This window comes from Ornithodoros turicata, chromosome 6 (assembly GCF_037126465.1).
Source record: "Ornithodoros turicata isolate Travis chromosome 6, ASM3712646v1, whole genome shotgun sequence".
NCBI lineage: Eukaryota > Metazoa > Arthropoda > Arachnida > Ixodida > Argasidae > Ornithodoros > Ornithodoros turicata.
In genome coordinates this window covers 31,817,570-31,840,151 of record NC_088206.1, presented here as the reverse complement: position 1 = coordinate 31,840,151, position 22,582 = coordinate 31,817,570, and the positions used below count along the sequence as shown (strand labels likewise).

Genomic DNA, 22,582 nt, shown 5'->3' with positions numbered 1-22,582 from the left:
CATACTTACTTCCAACAAATTGCAGTGAAATCCAGATTCGATTGACGGAGACGATAATTTCGACCCTCTGCGTTAAGCGCCCAGATACCCGTATTGATGCTGGAATTGTAATAGCTATGACTGCAAAACATAAGCACCTTCATCAACATAACAGTTATAATGCATGTCATGCTTTATCGAGCAAAGGGCATGCACAAGATTCGTGAAGCATGACAAGATACACGCTAACAAACAACAACTAACAGACACACACACACACATTTCTCCTCTCAGAAAATTATTAAGCAGCATAATACGACATACTCTGAATTTTACCGATAAAACTAAGTTTGGACACAGCTACAAGCACGACAAACAAGCAATCTATCAACCTACAACAATAACTGACGGTTAACTAGCAAACACACCATTTAATTCTACGCTAAAGGCATGAGCGATTCGATAAGAACAAAGCACACCGCTTTATGAAAGCCTAACAGCTATGCAGTTTTAATACGGCCCTCGCTGCTTGTATCCTTGTAAATTAGCCTGCCCAAAACAAGCACTTCACCTTGCCCGCAAGTCATTCCACAAAGAACTCTATTAAAAAACGCGCGCGATAAACCTCATTTTTTAAACTAATATTTCGCGCAATCGTACATAACTTCTTCACTCAACCGACAGGAATAGGCATACACAAAGAACTTACTTGCCAAGTGGGGTCCCCGCATAAAATACGCCCGCACACAACAACAACAACAATAAATGATGACGATTACATGGGGTGTGGTGGGGTGCTGCGGTGGGGTGAGGCACGCACACAGACACACATACAGACTCACATTTTTCATTACACACAACGAGCGTCGCGAGTCTTCACAGTCACAGAAATCCATATTATTTCTCTAAGTCAATAATTATTCATCGCAAAACACTGCCCATATATACTGTGTATGCAGCCATGAAACAATAGAGCTTCGGTTCGGATGTAATAGGATTCACCGTCTGCCGACCGACGCGTACGAGAGAGGGAGAAAAAAAGAAAGAAAAACACGAGTGAAAGCAGGCCAGGAATGCGCGTTGCCTATGGCTATGCGTACAGAAAAAAAGAAAGAAACGGTGCCATCATGCTCATATGCAGCATCTCTAATGCCATCTCCCTATTATTATTACTATTTTCAACAACATCAACACCATAATACAGATGGGCTACACGAAATTCTGATTCTTTCCTTTTACTTGTATTCGCTTCCACTAAAATAATTTGAAGGAATAATATACAGTGGAACAGGAAAATGAGAACAGAATTTCAGCATACGCTACACGCTGGTTCACATAACAAGCTGGAAACCTTTCTGAATATATCCTGCAGGTACTGGAATAAAGATTTATCGCAAAGATAATCATCTGCTGCACGTCGTATTTTTTAAAATAAGAAATGGTAAAAACACTCGCTCTCAGCGTGTTAAACGCTATATGTAGCAAATAATAACAACAATATCAGAGCATTTTTGTTCTTTATTTCGTTATTTCCAAGAGCTCATTACTTTGTGCGAGCCATAGAAAAATTAAAGATTTCTGCTTTGCTGCCGTTAAAGTAGCACGAAAGCGCCCTCGAATAGCAAAGTGCATATTGTCAAGTATAACAAATGCACACGCTAACGACAACAATAACTACTAACAAACACAACCCTTCATTTCTACTGTCTGAATTCGCGGTAGAAGCGTATAAGTGCTTTCACAAGAACAAGCGCAGTGCTTGAAGAAAGTCTATAACAAATGTAGCTCAACGCAGCCCTTCTCACACTTTTCTTTCTGATTTTGCTTTAAAAACGTAGCTTAAACAGTTTTTCGCACATAACATTTCTGCTTGCTACGTGACGCGTCCTATCATGGAATAAAGCAGGGAAAGAATTACTAAATTTAGCACACAAAAAAATGTTTTGCGATACCGATTCGCAATTCGCTTTCATGAGCAGGCACATCCCTTCCCTTGTTTGTTCACAACTTCACAGCGCGCATGAAATTTAAACACGATTTCTTAAAATGCAACAAATTACTGCAGAATCGTCTCACGGGGGCTGGAATTTCTACCATCTGCGTTAAGCGCTCAGATACCCGCATTTTTGCACAAATAGCAAAATAGCTATGTCTGCAAAAAGTAAGCACCTTCAACAAGTTCATAGTTCCTGTCATGCCTTATCGAGCAATGTGCATACCGACAGGCATGACAAAACACAGAACAAACACACCCATTTCTGCTGACAGAACTGAGCTGTACAATGAGGCACGGAGCAACCCGGGCAAAACAAGGGCTCACACATTCAGTGAGCAGTGACTACTCCTTGATCAGCATAATACCACATACTGTGAATTTTACCCCGAAAACTCAGCTTGAACACAGCTACGGGCATGACAAATACACGTGCTAAACAAAAAACTGACAAACACACGCTTGCACTGATACTGTCTGAACTCGCGTCAAGTGAGTGTCAGCATAAGAACAAGCACTCCGGTTCTTGCTGTTGTTGTTGCTCTTAACTAACAAATGTAGCTTGATGCAGCCCTCGCTGTGATGACCGCGTGGAAGGCTCATAAAATCGATTCGAATCCTGGTAAAATAGCGCGTCCACAACAAGCACTTCACCTTGTTTGCAGGGCACCCTGTACCCATCTCTTTTCAGAAAACGCGATAAACTTTATTTTTAATCAATATTTCGCGCTACAGTACTTTTCTTTCACACGAAAAGGCGTACACAATGCGGAGATTACTTACTTACTTTTCAAGTGACTTCCAAGCTTCACAAATACACACGCCCACACATATTTTTCATACATACAACGAGCGTCGCCTATTCAAACTCCCAAAAGTGTCTTCCCAGCCACATTATTCCTCAGGTCAATAATTATCCAACGACAAAATACACAACACACATATGCGCCAGTGGTACAAAGGACAGCGCGTCTTCGCACCGGATGTAATAGGAACTTCCACGCAGACGACACCAGCTAAAAACAAATAAAGCAGCTCAGAAATGAACATTGCCATTGCGTACAGAAAGACATCGAGCTCCATGCAGTAATAAAAAAAGATGAATAACACAGAATTGGAATTCGTTGCCTCTTGCTTTATTCACTTACACCAAAATATTTTGAAACAATACTACAGACGTGAGTCAAGCAATTGAGCAAAGAATACATCTGGATTCGCTATACACACAGCACGTCTAAGCAATTTTTAAACCAAACGAGAATGCATGTATTCATTAGTACGCTATAATAATCGTAACAAAAAAGAAAAAAGAAAAGAAAGGAATGCATGTTCGCTATACATCCATGAGAAAACGGTGCCGAGCTTTTGCGCAGCAGTTACGATACAGAAGGGTTATTTTTGCTTTTATTTCGTTGCACCCATATATTTTGCAAGAATAATATAGAGTGGAACGGGTAAATGCGATCATCATTCGCTACACACTGTAGCTGTCATCATTTTTAAACCAAACCAGTTGACATGTGTTGATCAGCATACGACCTTTCACTAGATAGATAAGTTGCTAATGACACTCACAAAATTGTCATTCCAACATCATTGACTGCAAGCTTCAGTGCCCAACAGAGCAATGCGCGCCCATCAGCATGCCTTGGACTCACTTCGCACACATACGATACCTTTCTTAATATATCCTACTGCCACCGGAATCAAATGTTTATATGTTTATCGCAAGCATAATCATCTGCCTCGTGTCGTATTTGTTATTTTTTAAGAGACGCCAAAAGAGCCTCACTCTCGTCGTGTTAAACAGCACGTAGGGACTGATACAATAGAGGGCAGGGTAATTTTTCTTTGTTTATTTCTTTATTTTATTTTTTCTTTAGAGTTTATTACTTTGTACGAGTCATCTAAATTTAACATGTCTGCTTTGCCGCTGTTAAAGTGATAAAACAGTGCGCCTGAACCGCGTCCCCACGCGAGCCGCATGCGGGCCCGTTCTCGCGGTTTGAACACGCTGACGCAATCGCGCGCGCGGTCCGTTACCGATTCCCCGTGCGAGCGCACTGTTCCATCACTTTAACAGCGGCAAGGCAGACATGTTAAATTTAGATGACTCGTACAAAGTAATAAACTCTAAAGAAAAAATAAAATAAAGAAATAAACGAAGAAAAATTACCCTGCCCTCTATTGTATCAGTCCCTACGTGCTGTTTAACACGACGAGAGTGAGGCTCTTTTGGCGTCTCTTAAAAAATAACAAATACGACACGAGGCAGATGATTATCCTTGCGATAAACATATAAACATTTGATTCCGGTGGCAGTAGGATATATTAAGAAAGGTATCGTATGTGTGCGAAGTGAGTCCAAGGCATGCTGATGGGCGCGCATTGCTCTGTTGGGCACTGAAGCTTGCAGTCAATGATGTTGGAATGACAACTTTGTGAGTGTCATTAGCAACTTATCTATCTAGTGAAAGGTCGTATGCTGATCAACACATGTCAACTGGTTTGGTTTAAAAATGATGACAGCTACAGTGTGTAGCGAATGATGATCGCATTTACCCGTTCCACTCTATATTATTCTTGCAAAATATATGGGTGCAACGAAATAAAAGCAAAAATAACCCTTCTGTATCGTAACTGCTGCGCAAAAGCTCGGCACCGTTTTCTCATGGATGTATAGCGAACATGCATTCCTTTCTTTTCTTTTTTGTTACGATTATTATAGCGTACTAATGAATACATGCATTCTCGTTTGGTTTAAAAATGGCTTAGAGGTGCTGTGTGTATAGCGAATCCAGATGTATTCTTTGCTCAATTGCTTGACTCACGTCTGTAGTATTGTTTCAAAATATTTTGGTGTAAGTGAATAAAGCAAGAGGCAACGAATTCCAATTCTGTGTTATTCATCTTTTTTTATTACTGCATGGAGCTCGACGTCTTTCTGTACGCAATGGCAATGTTCATTTCTGAGCTGCTTTATTTGTTTTTAGCTGGTGTCGTCTGCGTGGAAGTTCCTATTACATCCGGTGCGAAGACGCGCTGTCCTTTGTACCACTGGCGCATATGTGTGTTGTGTATTTTGTCGTTGGATAATTATTGACCTGAGGAATAATGTGGCTGGGAAGACACTTTTGGGAGTTTGAATAGGCGACGCTCGTTGTATGTATGAAAAATATGTGTGGGCGTGTGTATTTGTGAAGCTAGGAAGTCACTTGAAAAATAAGTAAGTAATCTCCGCATTGTGTACGCCTTTTCGTGTGAAAGAAAAGTACTGTAGCGCGAAATATTGATTAAAAATAAAGTTTATCGCGTTTTGTGAAAAGAGATGGGTACAGGGTGCCCTGCAAACAAGGTGAAGTGCTTGTTGTGGACGCACTATTTTACCAGGATTCGAATCGATTTTATGAGCCTTCCACGCGGTCATCACAGCGAGGGCTGCATCAAGCTACATTTGTTAGTTAAGAGCAACAACAACAGCAAGAACCGGAGTGCTTGTTCTTATGCTGACACTCACTTGACGCGAGTTCAGACAGTATCAGTGCAAGCGTGTGTTTGTCAGTTTTTTGTTTAGCACGTGTATTTGTCATGCCCGTAGCTGTGTTCAAGCTGAGTTTTCGAGGTAAAATTCACAGTATGTGGTATTATGCTGATCAAGGAGTAGTCACTGCTCACTGAATGTGTGAGCCCTTGTTTTGCCCGGGTTTCTCCGTGCCTCATTGTACAGCTCAGTTCTGTCAGCAGAAATGGGTGTGTTTGTTCTGTGTTTTGTCATGCCTGTCGGTATGCACATTGCTCGATAAGGCATGACAGGAACTATGAACTTGTTGAAGGTGCTTACTTTTTGCAGACACAGCTATTTTGCTATTTGTGCAAAAATGCGGGTATCTGAGCGCTTAACGCAGATGGTAGAAATTCCAGCCCCCGTGAGACGATTCTGCAGTAATTTGTTGCATTTTAAGAAATCGTGTTTAAATTTCATGCGCGCTGTGAAGTTGTGAACAAACAAGGGAAGGGATGTGCCTGCTCATGAAAGCGAATTGCGAATCGGTATCGCAAAACATTTTTTGTGTGCTAAATTTAGTAATTCTTTCCCTGCTTTATTACATGATAGGACGCGTCACGTAGCAAGCAGAAATGTTATGTGCGAAAAACTGTTTAAGCTACGTTTTTAAAGCAAAGTCAGAAAGAAAAGACAGCCTTCAACACGGTGATTGTGAGAAGGGCTGCGTTGAGCTACATTTGTTATAGACTTTCTTCAAGCACTGCGCTTGTTCTTGTGAAAGCACTTATACGCTTCTACCGCGAATTCAGACAGTAGAAATGAAGGGTTGTGTTTGTTAGTAGTTATTGTTGTCGTTAGCGTGTGCATTTGTTATACTTGACAATATGCACTTTGCTATTCGAGGGCGCTTTCGTGCTACTTTAACGGCAGCAAAGCAGAAATTTTTAATTTTTCTATGGCTCGCACAAAGTAATGAGCTCTTGGAAATAACGAAATAAAGAACAAAAATGCTCTGATATTGTTGTTATTATTTGCTACATATAGCGTTTAACACGCTGAGAGCGAGTGTTTTTACCATTTCTTATTTTAAAAAATACGACGTGCAGCAGATGATTATCTTTGCGATAAATCTTTATTACAGTACCTGCAGGATATATTCAGAAAGGTTTCCAGCTTGTTATGTGAACCAGCGTGTAGCGTATGCTGAAATTCTGTTCTCATTTTCCTGTTCCACTGTATATTATTCCTTCAAATTATTTTAGTGGAAACGAATACAAGTAAAAGGAAAGAATCAGAATTTCGTGTAGCCCATCTGTATTATGGTGTTGATGTTGTTGAAAATAGTAATAATAATAGGGAGATGGCATTAGAGATGCTGCATATGAGCATGATGGCACCGTTTCTTTCTTTTTTTCTGTACGCATAGCCATAGCCAACGCGCATTCCTGGCCTGCTTTCACTCGTGTTTTTCTTTCTTTTTTTCTCCCTCTCTCGTACGCGTCGGTCGGCAGACGGTGAATCCTATTACATCCGAACCGAAGCTCTATTGTTTCATGGCTGCATACACAGTATATATGGGCAGTGTTTTGCGATGAATAATTATTGACTTAGAGAAATATGGATTTCTGTGACTGTGAAGACTCGCGACGCTCGTTGTGTGTAATGAAAAATGTGAGTCTGTATGTGTGTCTGTGTGCGTGCCTCACCCCACCGCAGCACCCCACCACACCCCATCTAATCGTCATCATTTATTGTTGTTGTTGTTGTGTGCGGGCGTATTTTATGCGGGGACCCCACTTGGCAAGTAAGTTCTTTGTGTATGCCTATTCCTGTCGGTCGAGTGAAGAAGTTATGTACGATTGCGCGAAATATTAGTTTAAAAAATGAGGTTTATCGCGCGCGTTTTTTAATAGAGTTCTTTGTGGAATGACTTGCGGGCAAGGTGAAGTGCTTGTTTTGGGCACGCTAATTTACAAGGATACAAGCAGCGAGGGCCGTATTAAAACTACATAGCTGTTAGGCTTTCATAAAGCGGTGTGCTTTGTTCTTATCGAATCGCTCATGCCTTTAGCGTAGAATTAAATGGTGTGTTTGCTAGTTAACCGTTAGTTATTGTTGTAGGTTGATAGATTGCGCGTTTGTCGTGCTTGTAGCTGTGTCCAAACTTAGTTTTATCGGTAAAATTCAGAGTATGTCGTATTATGCTGCTTAATAATTTTCTGAGAGGAGAAATGTGTGTGTGTGTGTCTGTTAGTTGTTGTTTGTTAGCGTGTATCTTGTCATGCTTCACGAATCTTGTGCATGCCCTTTGCTCGATAAAGCATGACAAGCATTATAACTGTTATGTTGATGAAGGTGCTTATGTTTTGCAGTCATAGCTATTACAATTCCAGCATCAATACGGGTATCTGGGCGCTTAACGCAGAGGGTCGAAATTATCGTCTCCGTGAATCGAATCTGGATTTCACTGCAATTTGTTGGAAGTAAGTATGATTATTGGATTTTCATAGCCAATGTGAACAAAAAAAAACAGGCGGCTGTGTGCCTGCTCATGGAAGCAAATTTCGAAATGGAATGGTGAAAATGACTTTCATATGCTAAAGTTACTAATTCTTGCCATGCTTCATTGCATGATAGGACGCGGAAGACGCAGGAAGGAATGAGAAGTAAGAAAAACTTGGAGCGCTTAATTGCTAGTTAACCGTGTTTTAAAAGCAAAATCAGCAAGAGAAGTCGTTTTTTTGTGAATCGTGCCGCCTCCCACCCGGCTATTGTGGCGAGGGCTGTGTTGAGCTACATTTGTTAGGCTTTCTTCAAACGGTGTGCTTGCTCTTGGAATCGCTCACGCATTTAGCGCGAATTCAGACAGCAGAAACGAATGGGTGTGTTTGTTAATTGTTGTTTTTCAGTTGTTGTTTGTCAGTGTTAGCTTTTGTCGGGCTGTTAGCTCTGTTCAAGTTTAGATTTCCTGGTAAAATTCAGGGTGCGTACAATTACGCGGTTCCATAATTTTCGGACAGTAGAAACGGGAGTGTGTGTTTGTTCTGTGTTTTGTCATGCCTGTCGGTATGCACATTGCTCGATAAGGCATGACACGTATTATGACTTATGTGTTGATGGTGGTGCTTAATTTTGCAGTCGTAGCGCAGAAAATCGGGTATCTGAGCGTTCACTGCAAATTTCCGTCTCTGTGAGACGAATCTGCTGCAGTTTGTTCCATTTCAAGTAATAATAATTAAATTTCATAGCGAGCGTGAACAAAAAAGGGAGGGTTGTGTGTCTGCTCATGGAAGCAAGCTGCAAAACGGAATGGTGAAAATGCGTTTCATATGCTAAATTTATTCATTCTTGCCCTGCGTCACTGCATGACACATCATGTAGCAAGCAGAAATGGGGGTTGAGGAAAACTTGGCGCGCTTTATGGTTAATAATAATAATAATAATAATAATAATAATTGGGGGTTTACGTCGCGAGACAACTGAGATCGCGCTTTGTGGATAGTGCGCTACTTTTAAAGAGCAAAATCAGAAAGAAAATATGATTTTCGCGCATTGAGTAAGCCTATTGATCACTTTGAGTGGTCCAGGCTCGCTTATTATTTTCTCATCTTCAATAGGGGCAGCTATTTTAGACAGAAGCAACAGCGTCCATGAAGAGAGCGATGATTAGTTTCTTGAATTGTTGTACAAAAAATGTTGATATGGTTCACAATGATTGAAAGTAGAAAAAGCACTTTTTGATATGTTTATTTAGTCATTTAGTAAGTCTTCGAGGAAATAGCGCTTAATTGCAAGGCTCCGTTTTTTGTTTTTTTTTCAGCCTTTGCGCATGGATGGTGTTTCCTTTAATGAGTGAATATAATTTATGACTGTTAAAAATTAGAGTAATTTCATATGACCTTCAATAACAGGAGCAAGAGCATTTTTTGTAGTAGTAGTAGTTTTTGTAATCTTTAATGTAAGAATGAAAAATCAGTAATACCGCAGTAAAGAAAATAATATGGCGATGTAAATTTAATTAATACCAGGGAGCATGAAGCACTCTTGTCTGGTGCGCATTCTTCACTCCTGATAGCAAGAGCGAACTTTGAAACGTTGACCGTTTGGGCGGTGGTTGGGTGCTCACAGTCAGCAGCCTCAGACAATGGGAGGAAATGATGACGTCAAACAGCGCGGTGTCTGGTAGACCAGTGCTTCATTCTCGCAGGGGAAGCTAGGGCAACGGTTGTGGTGTAGGTGCACACCAGTCTGGATTTCGCTTTAATGCAAGATTTCCATAAACAGTGACGTCATAATTGGTTACTATATTTAATGAATAACAGAGGGGGATTTGCGAAGCTCTCCTCTCTGGACGACCTTTGGAACGGTTGACGTCACGACCAATGACAGTGCAGAGCTCCTGATGCCCTGGCGGAGAAATCAACGGACGCTTCATTGCTTCGGGAGGATCTCTGAGTGGCGGTCATGTTGCTGGTGCTCTCCTCGCCACGGATTTCGTGACGAGCGACTGTTTTTGACTGAGTGATGTGTGTGGAAATACTTCGGTGCCGGTGAGTTGTCGTTTCAATACTTCTTCTGTTGTCGCGTTTACCTACCCCCTAACTGCGATTACTTGACAGCGTGTATTGGAGTAGTGTATGTTTGGCGATTTACCTTGTTGCGATTAGTAGAAAGTCTTCCCCTTGTTGTTGTTGTTATTCTTGTCCGTGCATGCCCAAACATGTTCGCAATTCCCTTGTACGCCATTCTGTCAATGACCCTTGTTGCTATTCTCGTCGGTGCATGCCCGCACATATTCGCGATGGTGAAAATTGTGTGTGTGTGTGTGTGTGCCTGTTTTCGCGCGTGTTTTCCCCTCGTTAGCACTTCTTTGTTTCGTTTTTTTCTGCATTCCACGGAAGTCCCCATGATGACAGCGGTGCTGCCACCTGACGTGATGCTTTCAACCTGCCTGGTGTGACGCTTTGCAAATGGCGGCGCCCATGGGCTGATGCTGTTACCGAACCTGGACTGACACATTAATAAATTGAATATGTATAGTAATGACTTGAATTATTAAATGAGTTTAGAAAGTGTATTTATGCGTATGTGCGCTTCTTTTCGTGTGTCTCATTATAGAAAACTACAACTTAACGAGAATTTGATATTTTCCTCCTCTCTCTCCCTCGCTGGAATGAATAGTAATTGAATTTATTAATTGAAAATTATATTCTACGCTCTATTATCGCATTCTTATGCGTGTATGAGCGATTTTAAGTGAGAAAATCGAAAAAATAACAAAAGAAATTAGGTGGGGGTGGAAATTGCAAAATTGGGGGTAACAGGGGGGGGTGAGAGAGGAGGAAGGTGTCAAGTTGCTCGCTAAGTTGTATTATTCTTTTACTACTGACAGATACTTGTAAAAAAGAAAGTTATTCGATTGGTGCACCGGTTCGCGAATTATTTAGCCCGGGGATTTAACTGAAACACCCTGTATATATATAGGCGATAGAATAAGTAAAATATACTTGTTATTTGGTGTACGCAGTAAAGACGTGCTTGCACACCGCTATTCGATCACGTACTCTCGCTCATACATATTCGCAGTTTCTATTAAGTCACAGTGAAGCTTTTTTTAATTCCGTATTAGAAATGCTGCGCGCTGCCAGCAATCCCAAGCGATGGCCGGTTCGTCCTGTTTGGCTTGAACAGAAGAAGGAAAGCGAGTACTTCACAGCGGTACGTCAGGTTTGTTTTTCGTGCGAACTCTTGTCACTTATTCGCGTTTCAAATAACTGTTGCAGATGAGAAAACTGAGGGAGTCTCGTGACACGAACTACTTCACAAAGAACTGTCTTATGTTACCAGATATCTTCGACCGGCTGCACAGACTTGTCGTTGACAGACGTTGACGAAAGAGTATCTGTGCCGAGAACCAATCTCCTTGGGTGAGCGACTCGAGCTCACACTGAGGTAAGCGTACGTTTTTGTGTATGAATTTTTGCGAACTCACGTTGAAATGCGTAATTGGCAATGCAAGCCTGCGTTCTAGAATAAAGTGTTCATCTTGTACTCTAGATGGTTATCTTGCAAAATATGGTTTCTCAGTCACTGGCAAGAGCCATATAGTGCTATACAACTTCCCATAAGATTTCAGTTTTCTGCCATATAAAAATACAGAGTTGTCGTCGCTCCCAAAACCTGCTCGATATATAGTAATGCTGTATGGTGTCAGTCATTTATAATATCAGCGGCATATTTCGTACATTCAAAATTACAGCAATGTTTCCGGTTTACTTCTCGCACATAGTTTGTGAAAAAACACTCAATCACTGTACAGCAAAGTTAGCAAAATTGAGAGCACAATTAGCTTGTTTGAGATTACGACTAGCTTTTCTTGACGGATCAAACTTTCTTACGGATGTAAATTGACGGATCAGTGCATTTGATAAGTGCGTTTATAAATTGTGTGCATTTTGTGGCAGATACTTGTCGTCAGCGATGGAACTGAAGGACGTCGCAATGGCTCACCGTATGGGCCTGGAAACAGCACGTGATGCAAACCTACTAACCTGTACAGCATTGTGGGAAATCTTCGAAGACAGGTACATGAAGGTAATTTGGATTTTCAGTGCTCGTCTAACATGACTGAAGCAACGCCATATATGTAGGAAGGTCGGTGGTAGAAATACATTCAAGACCTCTGCTTGTTTTAAGTCCCACATGTGTATCCCCTTATTTTAGCTCATTCTGTAGGTTTTTTATGAACTCATCTTACATACATGCTGGTCATCTTAGTCATTGTGTACTCTTTTGTATAGTTGAAACATGCACATCACGTTGCAAGTAATGCGTCCATGTGTGTTCCAACCACCCACAACTGGCGAGAGATTGCTGCCGGCTTCATGGAAAGTTTTCCAACCGCTTGGGAGCTGTAGATGGCAAACACGTTAAAATAACTGCATCAAAGGGATCTGGGACTACTTACTTCAACTACAAGGTATAACATCTCGTCACCGTTTTAAGCTACCATGTGGAGGCCTCGCGTGTTGCTCCTGATTTCTTGTTTCCCTTCCAGGGCACGTACTCTATTGTTCTTTGGCTGTCGTGGACTCGACATATCGGTCCAGACTAGTTGACGTAGGTGATGGAGGTAGGCTAAGCGACTCAGGTGTCTTCAAGAACTCCCCGATTGGGTTTCACCTCGAGGCTGGGACACTTGGAGTACCTGGGCTGGCACGGATACCAGGGACAGAATTGGTCGCTCCCCATATATGTCTTCATGGCAGATGAAGCATTACAGCCACGCGCTGATTTTCTGTCCATATCCAGGCATCAGTAGACAAGAGAGTATACAACTATAGGCTAAGCCGTGCCAGGTAAAATTATTTTATACATTTATCTATACCTCTTATGTATTTGCTGTTCTGTATAGTGACTTCAAACAAGATTATTAACTGCGAAAGATGCTTGACCTTGCTTACATTGTTCTTTAATTAGCATGGTTAGTTATCGTTTTTCGATTTTAACATGTTATGCAGGAACTGCGTGGAAAACTCCTTCGGTATTCTGTCAGCACGCAGGAGCACCCTACTTCATACCATCAACTTTGCACCGAAGAATGTGGACCTGATTGTCAAGACAGCCTGCATTCTTCACAACCTATTGCTAGACCACGGAGATGGCTCGGCTGACTATGGTGACAGATAGGACGCATTCGGCAATATTACTGAGGGACGACGGTGGCATGAAGAACCAGGCGACAGCGTTCTACAGTCTACCCAGAGCACCCATGCTCGGAACCACAGCAGGGAGCCAGCAGCATCTCGAGAGGTTTTTACTTGGTACTTTAACAGTGCTGAGGGTGCGTTGACATGGCAGTGGGCGAGAGTACAGCCTCCAGTGCCTTTAGTGGCCATCAGTTGCCTTTAGTAGCCTCCAGTGCCTTTAGTGGCCTTTAGTGCCATAGGAAGCGGCTTTTTCAAGTTAAATGTGATTTTGCCCGATTTCTCCCTGAATTCCAGGCTGTATCTGTCGTCGATTGCCCTTTCCATTGAAGGCCCACAAACATTGCCATCTGATATTTCAGGAAAACACTGGTGTATTGACACTATCTATTGATCCGCAGATTAGCACATTTAGGTTGTTCACCAAAAGGTGCGAAGCACAGGGAGTCTTTTACAAGCATTGTGTGACACTACAGGTCGCGGAAACATGTTCAACAAATTTATGGGCCTTGGCAGCTAGCGGTAATTTGACAGAATTCCCGCGTGACGTGGAGAAGGCTCCGTGCCTTGTTTCTTCGTTTTTTCTGAGCAGCTCACACGCCGCTTTTACATGCTTGAGCTGTTCCGCTCTAAGTCACTGGTCACGTGAGGGGAGGGCTACGACGTCGCCTCGTTCTACGGTGCGCTTTTTTCACAAAGAAAATTAGTTTTCAAAGGTGTGTGGAATACAGCCCTCATGCTCGCTCTGTAGGTCACCTGCGCTCATCGTTCTTTCGCACGAACTCATTTTATTAGTTGGAGCACACTCCGCATCGAAAAACGGTAAAACAAAATTGGGGGTCACCTCAATGCTCCTTTAAGCAAAGTTTACTGTGTGTAGCACCTGATTCCCCCTCGAATCTGTCAAAGGCATTTCAGCTGAAAAAGCAGCTCCCTGTGTATAGAGTCGAGGTTTATGAGGTTTTTGAGCATGAGGTTTATATGTCTTCAGACTCTTGCGTGCTAGCTTCGCTAAATACTTTAGGAGTTACAAACATTTATACTGCGTGTACATTTTGCTTAATCATCTTTCTCAACATGACATTTCATTTTTGACACGGGTTGTTAATAGTTTTATTTTGTTTGTGACTGAAAACCCACATAGTTTGGGTATGTGCTGTGCATTTTATGTTTCTACATTTTCTCATTCAACCTGCATTTGTTAATGAACTGATGTGTCATGCGCTGGTTATCACCAAGGAGTTGAGAGGTTAATAGAAAGATAAACCGGCAGATATTTTTGAAGCCACCCTGGATTGTGCCATGTTGGCCTCATCTTCCCTTGTTTGCAAATGGCGGACATTAGGGACTCGTGGTGACGTCTTTGCACGTGTACGCTTCAAAATTCCATAGCAATTATACATTCCATAAAACCGCCAGCAATTTTTCCCAAGCGTACTGCAGATATACTGATAGTCACATAAGGAAACCTCACAGCCTGTGCCAGTGGGAGGGGGGAATATACATTCCCTCCCCCCATGTGTGCCAGTGCTACACATATATTGCTCACAAATATTGTGTGTGTTCATAGCCCTGTTACTTGGCTCTTCACAATGCATGATGAGAACTGTGCTTTTTTGTTGTTGTTGTTACACAATACTGGTTCCAGTGAATAAGGTTTTCATCACATCTTGTGACCATTGTTGCCTTGAAATCAAAAATAAAATCTTAGCATTTGAATTAAAGTTGTTTGAGAGAGACCAGTGAGATGTGGTTTATTGCACCAAGAAATAAATTGTTGCAAAATACGGCTAGTCGTGTGACATTTCTTCATAGTAACTAAGCATATTCAGAAAGTGAATTCTCATGTTGTGGAATATTTAAATGAAGAGGAAGACGATGAACGAGAACGGCTAGCGCGCACTTTTGATTACGAGCTTTTTGGGCATTCTCAGTTTTGGAACTGATCGGTAATAAACTTAAGGATTCAACGCTCTTCAGGTCTCCTATATTTAACAATTTTGGTGCCGAAACCCGGGATCTAGGCCACCAGCCTTTTTATCCTCTGTCCCAGTCGCAAAGGATATAGCAGCGGAAGGTCTGGACTCAGTCTAGTAGAAATATGGACAACCTGAAGGCAAAGCGATCGGCACGCAGAGCCCAAAACACGAAGATTATTAATGAGGCAAGTCTTCTTCTGGAATCTTCGGGATGTACTGCGGAAGCCGTCAAGTGTCTCAAGGATCGACTAGAGAAGAGCAATGCGGACCTTGAGAGAATCAATTCCCTATACGAGCAGTTCATCACGCCGGAGGAAGCGGCTGCCGAGTTTCTTGCTGTTACCGACTATGATGATCAAGCTGTAGGAATGCTATCGAATTTGCAGTCCCATTACGTTAGGCTTCAAGCAGCAGCTCAGCCAACGCCAGCGCTGTCAGCTTCGAGTGAACCCTTGAGCGACACGCGCCAGAATTCTGGGCCTAGGCCTAAAGGTCCAAAGCTACCGTACCTTACGATAACGCCCTTTGATGGAGATCTCACCAAGTGGACTGCATTTTGGGAGCAATTCAAGGTCACGATTCATGATAATTCCAACTTGACTCCCTCCGACAAATTCCACTATCTACGTCGTCACTTGACGGGGTTGGCAGCGTCTGCCATTGCTGGAATGCCGACAAGTGCCTCATGCTATGATGGTGCTGTTCACCTCCTTCAAGATCGTTTCGGGGACGTCCAACAGATTCGGCAGATGCACCTTAAGAAGATGCGTCAGTTACCTGTTGTGCATTCGGTCGATGATGTTCGTGGACTCCGAAGACTCTATGACCACATTGAAGTTCATTCACGGAGCCTACAGGCTATCGGGGTTGAACAAGCATCATATGCGGCTATGCTGACGGAGATGTTGACACAGGCCCTGCCTCGTCAGATGACCGTGGAATATAACCGTCAACGACTTCACGCCAACAATCGATCTCAAGGGGTTGCAGCTGATGTTGGTACTCAAACCACATTTTCTGCAGAAAATGACTTGAAGAAGTTGACGGAATTCTTGAAAATCGAAGTAGAGAGCCGTGAGCACTCGCTCTACGATAAACGGAGTGATCAGCAAGAAGGAGGTCCCAAGGGTGGACAAAGTAGGACGGTGCCGTCTGCAGCAGCGTGAAGTACCCGCAGACATCTGAGTCTGTTGTCGCTTTCCATAGCATGCGAAGTTCTTTGTCGGCCTTCTTGAAACTCAGAGCATTGTCGGAATAAACGGTTGTCGGTAGTCCTCTTCTGGAAACGAATCTGCGAAAGCTCATCAGGAACGCTTCAGCGGTTGCCGCCGACGTAACCTCCAGATGAATGGCGCGAGTAGAAGCACACGTGAACAGGACTATGTAGAACTTATCGTTACTTTTCTTTCCGTATAGCGGGCCAGCAAAGTCGACGCCGACCACTGTGAAAGGTTGATTCGCTTCTATCCTAAAACTCGGAAGGGAGGCCGTAGGCACAACGACACGGCGAGCTCTGAACCTTGCGCAGATGGCACATTTTCTGATAATTCGCTTCACTGATTGCCGACCCCGCTGAACCCAATATTCTTCTCGGAGTTCCGCGAGAGTGCTCAGAACGCCTCCATGAAGTACTCGAGTATGGGCCTTCTGTACCACCAGCGCCGTAAAATGATGATCGGCCGGCAGGATGATTGGATGCTTCACTTGTTCAGACGTTTGTAGATGTTGAAGGCGTCCTTTGGCTCTAATGATGCCTTGGCTATCCACAAAAAACTGAAGGTCCTTCAACGCGGGAGGCACATGACCACGACCTTCATTGTAAGAATCTTCTTGAACCCTACGAATCCAGTAAACCCTCGCCTCCTGTAGCTCATTAGGAGTCAATGGGCCAGTTTTTCTGTCTTGAGGGTTCAAACAATTCCTGGCAAACCGCTGGACATAGGCTGTTACTTCTAATAGACGGTCCAACGAACTGTATCTGTTGATGTCGAGAACAGCCTCCACGGGTCCCATTGTCACGTGAAGAGCGTGCTGTCTCTTCATGTGGTTGTGCCGTAGTTCGTAATCTGTTTCGTGGACTAAACCGTTGTCGAGTGGCCACTCTGCAGGATCATTGTTAAGCCATTGGGGACCATTCCACCATAGTTGTGTTTCCACCAAACGTTGTGCTGTGATGCCTCTTGTCAAGAGATCCGCTGGATTATCGCTGCTGATACAATGACTCCACGTTTCAGGACTGCTGAGTGTTCGGATTTCTGCTACTCGGTTTGCCACAAACTGGTTCCAACGAGTAGGTTCATTTTGAATCCAGCAAAGCACAATAGACGAATCCGTCCAAAAACGGCAATCAACAGAACAGTCAAAAAGAGCGTTTCGGACGTAACTGACCAGTCGTGCCGCCACAAGAGCTCCCATCAGTTCGAGCCTTGGAAGGGTCAACTCTTTCAGTGGGGCAACTCTGACCTTTGCTACTAGCAACTGGGGTAGCTCATCTTCTACCTTGACGTAGACTGCTGCGCCGTAGGCGTGAATGCTGGCGTCTGAGAAGGTATACAGGCTAAGATGTCTTCTGCTGTCGGTGGTTCGTATGCCGACGTACCGGCTGACATTGACGAGACGTAGCGTGGGAAGTTCCTTACACCACGATTTCCAGTCCTGTAGTACTCCGTTTGGAAGTCCTGCATCCCACTCGACTCCATCAATCCACAGTTTCTGGAAAAGCCTTTTGACGCGGACGGCAAACGGACTGAGGATCCCCAAGGGGTCGAATATTCTTAACGAAGCCTCTCCAACACAGGTTTCTTCGAGGAAGCTGAGGGCTCTGGGTTGATTCCCATGTTGTCAATCTCCCAAAAGGAACGTAGAGTGGGTTCCCAAGTGACTTCGTCATCTCTCGAAGCCTCGTGTTGTGTGGCGGCGCACACCCTGAGAACGCATGAGATCAAAGACGACCTAACCAAGGTCTTCCCTTGAAGTTCCATTCGTACTGAGACACGGGCAGGCCCTTGTACAGTCCAGCCCATGGAGGTGTTCATTGCTACAAGTTTGTCACAATCTTTGCTTCTGACGACTTCACCGGTGAGGATTCCCCACATCTGATCAGATCCGACTAATAAACTTATGTTGTCACGTGACGTGTCACCAGGAAAGCAGCGTTCATCTGCAAGATATTTTCCGTCCTCTCTCAGTTCTTGAAGAAATTGCAAATCCTTTGAAGTGGCACGGATATCGTGGCAGATAACAGGAACAACGATGGCCTTGATCTCAAATTCCCGCATGTCATACTGAGATCGTATTCGAAGACTTACGATCTTGTATCTCTTAGACGATGCATGCCTAACACTGCCAAATGTGGCTATGCTGAGGGTTACCTCATCGACAACAGGTAGATGCAAATTGCTTGCCAAGGACTCTATCAGAAAAGTCCGGTCGCTCCCGCCATCGATGACACCTCGAACATAGCGGCATTTTCTCTCTCCAACAGCCCAAGCTCGAAATGTCTGCAATAGAACGTCGTCTATAGGCGAACGGACCGCGATGTTCCCGTTGACGCATTGTGCGGCGAGGTTTGTGCTGTTGTTTGCTGTTGCTGTCTTGTGCAAGGACTCCTTTCGGCACACAGAAGTGGCATGCTTTCCATTGCAGCTTGCACAAGCAATGCGAACCCTGCAGTCTTTCGCTCGATGACCTTTTATCGTGCATCGGAAACACCGATAATCTTTAGATAATATACTGGCCTTCTTCTCCCAAGGTATCTCGCTTGAACAAGTTTGAGTCTTGTGTGGTTTCTTGCAGAAGAGGCATTCGCCTTTTGTTGGAGACGACAGAGTTGAAGCAGAATGCAAGGCTGCTGCAGACGGCACCGTCCTACTTTGTCCACCCTTGGGACCTCCTTCTTGCCATTTTTGGACGGATTCGTCTATTGTGCTTTGCTGGATTCAAAATGAACCTACTCGTTGGAACCAGTTTGTGGCAAACCGAGTAGCAGAAATCCGAACACTCAGCAGTCCTGAAACGTGGAGTCATTGTATCAGCAGCGATAATCCAGCGGATCTCTTGACAAGAGGCATCACAGCACAACGTTTGGTGGAAACACAACTATGGTGGAATGGTCCCCAATGGCTTAACAATGATCCTGCAGAGTGGCCAGTCCACAACGGTTTAGTCCACGAAACAGATTACGAACTACGGCACAACCACATGAAGAGACAGCACGCTCTTCACGTGACAATGGGACCCGTGGAGGCTGTTCTCGACATCAACAGATACAGTTCGTTGGACCGTCTATTAGAAGTAACAGCCTATGTCCAGCGGTTTGCCAGGAATTGTTTGAACCCTCAAGACAGAAAAACTGGCCCAATGACTCCTAATGAGCTACAGGAGGCGAGGGTTTACTGGATTCGTAGGGTTCAAGAAGATTCTTACAATGAAGGTCGTGGTCATGTGCCTCCCGCGTTGAAGGACCTTCAGTTTTTTGTGGATAGCCAAGGCATCATTAGAGCCAAAGGACGCCTTCAACATCTACAAACGTCTGAACAAGTGAAGCATCCAATCATCCTGCCGGCCGATCATCATTTTACGGCGCTGGTGGTACAGAAGGCCCATACTCGAGTACTTCATGGAGGCGTTCAGAGCACTCTCGCGGAACTCCGAGAAGAATATTGGGTTCAGCGGGGTCGGCAATCAGTGAAGCGAATTATCAGAAAATGTGCCATCTGCGCAAGGTTCAGAGCTCGCCGTGTCGTTGTGCCTACGGCCTCCCTTCCGAGTTTTAGGATAGAAGCGAATCAACCTTTCACAGTGGTCGGCGTCGACTTTGCTGGCCCGCTATACGGAAAGAAAAGTAACGATAAGTTCTACATAGTCCTGTTCACGTGTGCTTCTACTCGCGCCATTCATCTGGAGGTTACGTCGGCGGCAACCGCTGAAGCGTTCCTGATGAGCTTTCGCAGATTCGTTTCCAGAAGAGGACTACCGACAACCGTTTATTCCGACAATGCTCTGAGTTTCAAGAAGGCCGACAAAGAACTTCGCATTCTATGGAAAGCGACAACAGACTCAGATGTCTGCGGGTACTTCACGCGTCACAAAATCACATGGAGATACATCCCCCCTGGAGCTCCCTGGTGGGGAGGATGGTGGGAGAAGTTGATCCGGACCGTGAAGAATACACTTCGAAAAGTTCTTGGGAAAGCTTGCCTACAGTTCGAAGAGCTGCGAACGTTGATGACAGAAGTAGAGTCGGTTTTAAACTCTCGTCCCATCACCTACGTAGGAAACGACCCAGACGAGTTTGATGCTCTGACACCGTCTCACTTTCTTTTGGGCAAAAGAAGTATTGCGCTACCTCCATCGGTCACCTCATCGAACAATGACTGCTCGACCACAAGAAAGGACGAGTTTACGCGTCGGTTGAGATACCGAGAAAAGGTCATGAATGATTTTTGGCAACGCTGGAAGCGAGACTATTTATTGCAACTACGATCAGCTCATCACTTTTCCTCATCCTTTACGACGAAGTTAGCGGTGGGCGATGTTGTCCTCATCGAGAGCAAGTTGCCACGGAACATGTGGAACTTAGGAAGGGTGGTGAAGACGTTCCCTGGGCAAGACGGCACTGTGCGATTATGTGTCGTCAAACACACTAACGGCAAGTTCGTCACGACTGCTGCTCAACGCCTATTTCATCTGGAAGTTTAGAACTCGTCATTCGCCGCGGGAGGATGTGGAATATTTCAATGAAGAGGAAGACGATGAACGAGAACGGCTAGCGCGCACTTTTGATTACGAGCTTTTGGGCATTCTCAGTTTTGGAACTGACCGATAATAAACGTAGGGATTCAACGCTCTTCAGGTCTCCTATATTTAACAAATTATCAGAAAATGTGCCATCTGCGCAAGGTTCAGAGCTCGCCGTGTCGTTGTGCCTACGGCCTCCCTTCCGAGTTTTAGGATAGAAGCGAATCAACCTTTCACAGTGGTCGGCGTCGACTTTGCTGGCCCGCTATACGGAAAGAAAAGTAACGATAAGTTCTACATAGTCCTGTTCACGTGTGCTTCTACTCGCGCCATTCATCTGGAGGTTACGTCGGCGGCAACCGCTGAAGCGTTCCTGATGAGCTTTCGCAGATTCGTTTCCAGAAGAGGACTACCGACAACCGTTTATTCCGACAATGCTCTGAGTTTCAAGAAGGCCGACAAAGAACTTCGCATTCTATGGAAAGCGACAACAGACTCAGATGTCTGCGGGTACTTCACGCGTCACAAAATCACATGGAGATACATCCCCCCTGGAGCTCCCTGGTGGGGAGGATGGTGGGAGAGGTTGATCCGGACCGTGAAGAATACACTTCGAAAAGTTCTTGGGAAAGCTTGCCTACAGTTCGAAGAGCTGCGAACGTTGATGACAGAAGTAGAGTCGGTTTTAAACTCTCGTCCCATCACCTACGTAGGAAACGACCCAGACGAGTTTGATGCTCTGACACCGTCTCACTTTCTTTTGGGCAAAAGAAGTATTGCGCTACCTCCATCGGTCACCTCATCGAACAATGACTGCTCGACCACAAGAAAGGACGAGTTTACGCGTCGGTTGAGATACCGAGAAAAGGTCATGAATGATTTTTGGCAACGCTGGAAGCGAGACTATTTATTGCAACTACGATCAGCTCATCACTTTTCCTCATCCTTTACGACGAAGTTAGCGGTGGGCGATGTTGTCCTCATCGAGAGCAAGTTGCCACGGAACATGTGGAACTTAGGAAGGGTGGTGAAGACGTTCCCTGGGCAAGACGGCACTGTGCGATTATGTGTCGTCAAACACACTAACGGCAAGTTCGTCACGACTGCTGCTCAACGCCTATTTCATCTGGAAGTTTAGAACTCGTCATTCGCCGCGGGAGGATGTGGAATATTTCAATGAAGAGGAAGACGATGAACGAGAACGGCTAGCGCGCACTTTTGATTACGAGCTTTTGGGCATTCTCAGTTTTGGAACTGACCGATAATAAACGTAGGGATTCAACGCTCTTCAGGTCTCCTATATTTAACAAATTATCAGAAAATGTGCCATCTGCGCAAGGTTCAGAGCTCGCCGTGTCGTTGTGCCTACGGCCTCCCTTCCGAGTTTTAGGATAGAAGCGAATCAACCTTTCACAGTGGTCGGCGTCGACTTTGCTGGCCCGCTATACGGAAGGAAAAGTAATGATAAGTACTACATAGTCCTGTTCACGTGTGCTTCTACTCGCGCCATTCATCTGGAGGTTACGTCGGCGGCAACCGCTGAAGCGTTCCTGATGAGCTTTCGCAGATTCGTTTCCAGAAGAGGACTACCGACAACCGTTTATTCCGACAATGCTCTGAGTTTCAAGAAGGCCGACAAAGAACTTCGCATTCTATGGAAAGCGACAACAGACTCAGATGT

General features: G+C 44.3%; 1 protein-coding gene and 1 long non-coding RNA gene across 3 annotated transcripts in view; both read left to right on the top strand.

The window, feature by feature from the left end:
* LOC135397813 (uncharacterized) overlaps positions 1–22,582 on the top strand; it is a 158,530-nt gene that overhangs the window by 63,132 nt on the left and 72,816 nt on the right. The gene's annotated exons all lie outside the window — the stretch shown is intronic.
* On the top strand, positions 7,725–14,960 carry LOC135397811 (uncharacterized). 2 transcript variants are annotated; one of them, XR_010423772.1, is made up of 8 exons: positions 7,725–7,960; positions 9,800–10,027; positions 11,107–11,195; positions 11,261–11,429; positions 11,942–12,071; positions 12,278–12,456; positions 12,535–12,835; positions 12,998–14,960. It is a non-coding gene; the product is annotated as an uncharacterized LOC135397811 (long non-coding RNA). The 2 variants fall into 2 exon arrangements; XR_010423770.1 differs by lacking the exon at positions 7,725–7,960 and having other exon boundaries at positions 9,526–10,027.